Source organism: Pseudomyrmex gracilis, unplaced genomic scaffold (assembly GCF_002006095.1).
Source record: "Pseudomyrmex gracilis isolate BER0280 unplaced genomic scaffold, ASM200609v1 scaffold_2406, whole genome shotgun sequence".
In the NCBI taxonomy this organism is placed as follows: domain Eukaryota; kingdom Metazoa; phylum Arthropoda; class Insecta; order Hymenoptera; family Formicidae; genus Pseudomyrmex; species Pseudomyrmex gracilis.
Genome location: NW_018022990.1, coordinates 1 through 7,264, shown reverse-complemented (window position 1 = coordinate 7,264; position 7,264 = coordinate 1).

The following is a 7,264-nucleotide window of genomic DNA, read 5'->3' as shown; positions in this document are numbered from 1 at the left end:
CTTACTTTCTCGAACTATATTTGAATTTCCCGCTTTTTGGCCCAAAGGCGGTGCCTATTTCTTATCTATGTTACCTACGCTGCTTATACATTGCTTAAATGGGAAAAGTGGGGGGAACTAGCAGTCCATACTTATATAGTCAAAGATATAAGCATTATGGATACATGTCACGCATGCGCTTTTGAACAAACTGAACAGTGATAAAGAGTAATAAAGGGTGCTTTCCAACTACGTACACAGGCGACACTGTGTAACACTGTGTCCATTAGTGTAAGAAAGAGCATATCAGTGTGTCTCACTCACACTAATGGACACTGTGTTACACAGTGTCGCCTGTGTACGTAGTTGGAAAGCACCCAAAGAGAGTAGAGCATTGTCTGCACCGTAGTGTTGGGACCGCGCTGAGAGCTCAACTAGCCATATAGAAGTATTACATATATGGTCCATGCAGAAATTCAGTTGTGTGCGTGTGCGTGTGTGTGTGGAAAACATAACTCAGAAAGTACTTAATGAAAATAAACTTTATTATAGTGTTTTGGAAAACTCTTAAATTAAATTATAAGAATTGTATTGGGTGCCGCGGAAAGTTCGTATCGTTTTCTCAAGAAATGTCGTTCACTTAGCAACAAAAGTATGAAGCGCAGCAATTGCAGCCAACTTCAGCATAGTTTTGAAAAGGTGTGACTTTCCTTGACATTCGAAAACAAAAATTATTAAAGTTAGACGTATTTTGTTTACGCTATTTGTGTTTAAACATGGAAGGAAATAAGTTGCATTTTCGGCATATTTTTTTCGGCTTTTTTTACCGGAAAGGATTAAAGGCGGCGGAGGCCGAACGTGAGATATGTGCTGTGTACGGAGACAATGCCTTAAGCGAATCAGTATGCCGGAAATGGTTTGCCCGCTTCCGTTCGGGAAATTTCGATCTTAAAGATGCACCTCGCTCCGGACGGCCATCCGAAATTGATAACAACAAAATCAAAGCGCTAAGTGAAAATGATCGACATTTGACGGCAGAGGAGATCGCAGAGAGGACTAATAGCAGTGCTACACAAGTAAGAATCCATCTAAAAGCGATGGACTACGTACCCAGCAAACAATTTCTGACTGCGCAGACTTTGGCAACAGAAACTGTGTGCAGAATCGCTACAGTACGGAAACATGCTTTGGTGCTGCCAAAACTGTTAGCACATAGAGACAAAAAACGCAACAACTCTGTTGGCACATACATGAGACTACCCAGACGGCACAATGATGTATTTAAGGTGTCTTGAAGATATCTCACGGAAGAACACTTCGTCTTTAGATGCAACCCACGAATCGACGCATTTTTGGCAATCTTCGTAAGAAGTGAACTTTTGCTCAGACAGGCTATGAGCCATCAAACGAAACAAATGGTAATCAGAAGAAGCAACATCAGAGAATACGGCGGGTAGGGTAAGACTTCCCATTTAAGTGTTTCCAGGTATGTTTCCGGTTTTGCGACGTGCGGACGAGCATTGTCGTGCAGCAAAATGACTTTGTCATGTCTTTTGGAGTATTCCGGCCGTTTTTCTTTCAATGCACGGCTCAAGCGCATCAATTGTAGTTGGTAGCAATCCCCAGTAATGGTTTCATTTGTGGTTTCAGCAGTTCATAATAAATCACACTTCTCTGATCCCACCAAATACAATGCAGGAGCTTAGACCCATGGATATTCGGCTTTGCCATTGATATTGATGGTTGGTCGGGCTTAACCCATGACTTTCTGCGCTTTGGATTGTCGTAATGGATCCATTTTTCATCACCGGTGACAATTCGATGCAAAAAACCTTTCTTTTCTCCCGTTAAAGCAGTAGTTTACACGTCAAAAAACGCCTCTCAATGTTCCTTGGTTTCAATTTATATAGGACCCAATGTCCTTTCTTCTAGATCATGTCCAAACTTTTAAGACGTTTCCTTACCGTTGATAAGTCAACTCCCAATGATGTAGACAATTCTTGAAGTGTTTGACATGAGTCTTCATTGAGCAATGCCTCCATATCATTATCATCAAATTTTTTCGGCTCGCCAGGTCGCTCCTTGTCATCCAAGTTGAAATCACCAGCTTTAAAACGTGCAAACCACTTCCGACACGTTTGCTCAGCTAAAGCATGTTCGCCATACATTTCCACTAAAATACGATGAGCTTCAGCAGCACTTTTGTTCATATTAAAGTAATGAAGTAAAACTTCCCGCAAAAACACTTTATACGGTACAAATTTTGACATATCCAATAAACTATAAAGTGTTGTTATTTACGATTCAAAAAAAGGTTATGTAAAGCAAATGACGTCCAATGGTAGCTGTTTCACGATAAATACATTACTGTATATAACAACAAAATACTGTACTACCTACGCCATCTCTTGTAAAACGCTACGAATTAATTCTAACACCTAATATTTTTAAAAATTAATATTTTAAAAAATATATTTAATATTAGCAAATTTGCAATTATTTGTTTCAAGTATAATAATCATGTTTGGTTTATAAAACGTTCCAGTAACTTTTACCTATGAAAAAAAAAAACATTTATAATTTTCAAAAGAAACAACCGGCAAAATACTTTTAAACTCACTATAAAAGTCAAGATCTGTTAACTTTTCGTGTAAAATAATACCTCCTGTCTTGGTGGTTACTTCTCGTGCCATTATAATAGACATCATTTTTCTGAGAACTATGTATAACTTCCAAGTTTTATTATTGTTTGGAATAAGATCACCAATTATTAAACCTAAATATTGCCAAAGACCATGCCATTTCAGCTGCTGAATAAATAATATATTTTTTATTTAAAGCATCTATGTTAGTTAAAGGCGGAATGTTTGTAGATTGATTAGTTCCGTAATCAAAAGAGTAAATTCTATTATTTAATGTTTCAAGAGAAAATAATTTCTTTTTTTTATTAACATATTTAAAAGTTGACCTAAATCATAGCGACAAATTTCTTCAAATAAATCATGCGTCACATCAACACTAAGATTTTTTATAATGTGAAAATTTTGTATAAAATGAAAAGTACATTCCTCGATAATACCATGATTTTTATCTCTGACATCTATCGCATAATTTTCTATAGTTCAAAATAATGTAACATCTTCAAGAATCTGTTTTTGCCGAGTTGATGTATTTACAAAGCACATTCTACAGGAATAATTGGAATTGAAATTTGTATTTAATCTAAATATAGCATGAAGCCCTAAATTATCTCCAAGTATATGCATTAATGCGAACTTTATCTTTCTTTTGGAGTTTTCAATATTTATAAATGTACCATCAGTCTGAAGTTTATTAATCTGATTAATGAGAGCTGCAAAAATCTGCTTATTACCAACTTTTATAATCAGTGATGTTGTGTAATTGTATCAAAAAAAATATTTTCGAGCATACTTGCATACTGCTCGTCTATACCACCGATAGTGCAATATATTACTACAAGCTTATGTAAACCTCGATGAGTACCCAATGGATTATTTATTTTCAATTCGTCGTAATACAAGATTAAAGGTAATACATCATTTTTATGTTGTTGTTTACTACAATGCCAGATTTTGCGATACTTATGCAGATTAGGAGAGCCACCTCCGATTTGAATAATTTTCACATATGTTGTGAAGGTCCCGAGTAATAATGTGAAGGTTTTAGGTCGCGGACGTTGTTTGTTAAAAAGTTACAAGGTAAAGAAGTCTACTGAACAATATGCAATTTCTCGACATCCTATGTATGAATATGTGTTCTGCAGTTGTACATGTACTGCGTTGGTACTGTTGTCTCCTAAAAAGTCTTTCTTGGAAAACCGTGCCTCTATATTATTGTTGTGTTTCTTTAAATTCTTTTGAGAAGCAACGATTTAGTAGAAGGAACTGTTGTACTATTAACATCACGTAGTAAACTCAAAAAATTTTGTTGATCCTGACACTGGTGTCCATACTCAAAACATCAAACGGCTATGGAGAGATATTCGCGCTTCTGTTCCTCGATATGGTCGCAGAGAAAATCATTTCGAGCATTACTTGGCAGAATTCGTATTTAAAAAAACATTCGATTTTGATGAACGATTAGACGCCTTTTTTGAAATAATGTCTGTTACATATCAAATAAATGAAAATATAAATAAATAAATAATTAAATAAAACAAACATAAGATTTCGATCTCACGTACATTTTGTTCGAGTTTGAAGCGCGTAGGCAGAGGGGACTGCGCTCCCCTGCACCCCCCCTAAAACCTAATCTAACCTAACCTCCAAAAGGAGCTTTGCCCCTCCCCCTGCTTTCCCCTCAAAAATCAAGTACCCAGTTTTCACAAGAAGCGAATGTAATCGGAAGTCGTTATTTTTTCCCGAGGGAGATTAGGTTAGGTTAGGTTAGATTAGGTTTTGGGAGGTGCAAGGGGGCGCAGCCACCCCTGTTTACGCGCTTCAAACGCGAACGAAATGTACGTGGGACCGAAAAATAAGAATTCATTCATGAAACTTCTTCCCCTTGTAACTTTTTAACAAACAACATCCGCGGCCTAAAACCTTCACATTATTACTCGGGACAATGACCTTTACAACATATGTAAAAATTATTCAAATCGGAGGTGACTCCCCTAATCTGCAGAATTACCGATTTTGCTTTGCAACAAACTGTTAGGAAATAAATAGCGCGGTATTGTTAAGGTCGCGTGTTAGGAAATAAGTTTGTAAACTGAGGCGGGATTAACTACGGTCACGTTTGTTTAATCGTGATAAGGAGTATTGTCAGAGATGTGTGTCGCTTGGTCAGCAAGGACGATGTGATTGTCTCTGAGAGCTGATCAAGCGAGGATGGGCATCTTGTTTAACTTAACTTTCCACGAAATGTTGTTGAGTTAAGCAAGGTGACGCTCTCGATTTTTCGTATAAAAGAGAATACAGGAAAATTGAGAGCAGAAGTTGGAGAACGACCGCCGAGTCGTCGCTAAGCGCAAAAGGTGTAGCAAACTGCAAAAGTGAAATAAAGAGCTGTATTAAACGGAACACAGGGCGGAAATACTTCTCCCCGAACCTAATTACGGAATTTCCTGCGAAAAGAATCCAGTACCGTCGTGGCGGTACAACAAAACTTGTTATTATTGTTTTTTGTTCATTTTCTTTAATGTTTGATATTATTTTGTTATATACATCTGGCAACTCTAGAAATGTTTTTAATATTTTTTCAAGAGAAACAACATATATTTTTTTATTTTTTATGAGCATTTGTTTACTAGCTTTCATAACTTTAGTATCAATGAACCCGCCAATACATATTTCTTGCGGTTCTAAAAAATAAAAGTTTTTGAAGTTTTAAAATAAGCCATAGTTTGATATTCCGAAGAATAATCTGAAAGCACGTTATTTAGAATAGTAAACATAACGCTCAAATCTGGATGAGGATTCAACTCTATAGACTTATATTTTTCCTCTATAACTTTTACACAATTAAGAAAACTCTTTGTTAGATCGATTATTTCTTGACAAAATATACGCGGCAATGATGGTCGAGAATATAAATGTGCAACAAATAAAGCCGAAGTTTGTGTGACTATTTCTGTAAATTTCTCAACTGTGATATTGAGAGTTTCATCGCTGTTACTAATGACATGAGAAGTAGACAAAATTGTAGTTGCGTGTGAAGATGAAGTATATGTTACATCTTTATCAATATATGAAATATTACATTCTTTGGAAGGAGTATTGGATATAGAATTACTATTAGAATATGTATTATCTCTAGTATTGTTTCTTGAATGAGTTTTTGATAAATGTTTAAGAACACTATAAATGTCACTAAAAGTGCGAGGACATACTACTTTTGTTGGCAACATTTGTCAACATCAAAAAACAGAATGTAATTTTGTAGAGTGAATTAATTTGCAATGACCTTTTAAACGTATACAGTGGGCGAAATTTGTATAGAAACACTACTATTTTTTAATACAAAAAATTAAGTACTTTGTTAATTAAAATTAAAATTACGTTTAAAAGCTCATTGCAAATTAATTCACTCTACAAAATTACATTCTGTTTTTCGATGTCAACAAACATTGTCAACAAAAGTGTTGTGTCCTCGCACTTTTAGTGACATTTATAGTTTTCTTAAACATTTATCAAAAACTCATGTAAGAAACAATACTAGAGATAATACATATTCTAATATAGTAATTTTTTATCAAGTAGATTAAAAATACAAGGGAATAGTATGAAATAAGAAACCAATATTACAAACAAAAATAGTCGCTTTATTTCTTTTTATAAATCAAATATAATAATAAAACGTATAAACAAATAACGAAATTTGTATTGGAACAGTCTCCTAAAGTATTATAAAAAACATAAAAATTGTAATGTTAATATTTAGTATTTCCACCATTGCATTTAATTATTTCAAATATCCTATTCTGCATACTACAAACTAACTTTTGCAATGTCTTAATATCAATTTTCTTCCATTCTTGCCTTACGGCGTTTTCCAGCTCTTTAATGTTGCTGTATTGCTTATTATTTTTATATATTATTATTATTATATATCGCTCTTGATAAGATTCCCCATAAGTTCTCTATGGAATTTAAGTCTGGCGAACGTGCCGGCCACGTCATAAGTGGCAAATTTATGTGCCGGAACCATTCTTTTGTTTTTTTTGCACTGTGTACAGCAGCGTTATCTTGTTGAAAAATTACATTTTCATTGTGATTTTCTTCAATAAATGGTATTAAGCAGTCTTCTAACAAATCTATATACTACCATGATAAAAAAATAACCGGAATTTATTTATAAAAAGAAAAGTACATGTTTATTCTTCAAAATTCAAGTTGTCCCCTTCAAAGTAGTCCCCGTCGGCTGCGATGCACTTGTGCCAGCGTTTGATCCACCCCTCGAAACTTTTCTGGAAGTCGGTTTTTGGTATAGCCATTAGTGCCTCCAGCGATTTTAGCTTTATTGCCTCCACACTCTCAAAACGAGTTCCTCATAGTGGTTTTTTGAGTCGATCGAATAGGAAGAAGTCACATGGTGCCAGATCAGGTGAATTGGGCGGTTGTTGAATGGTATTGGTGTTGTTTTTGACGAGAAACTCACGAATAATCAATGCATCTTGGCACCATTCTTTTGGCACCAATCTTGCAGTGACTCGCCTCAGACCCAAATCCTCACGCAAAATGCTCTGAACGGATCCGAATGATATGTTGGTGGTCTCAGCTATCTCCCTTATCGTCAATTTGCGATTTTCGATCAACAATTGTCG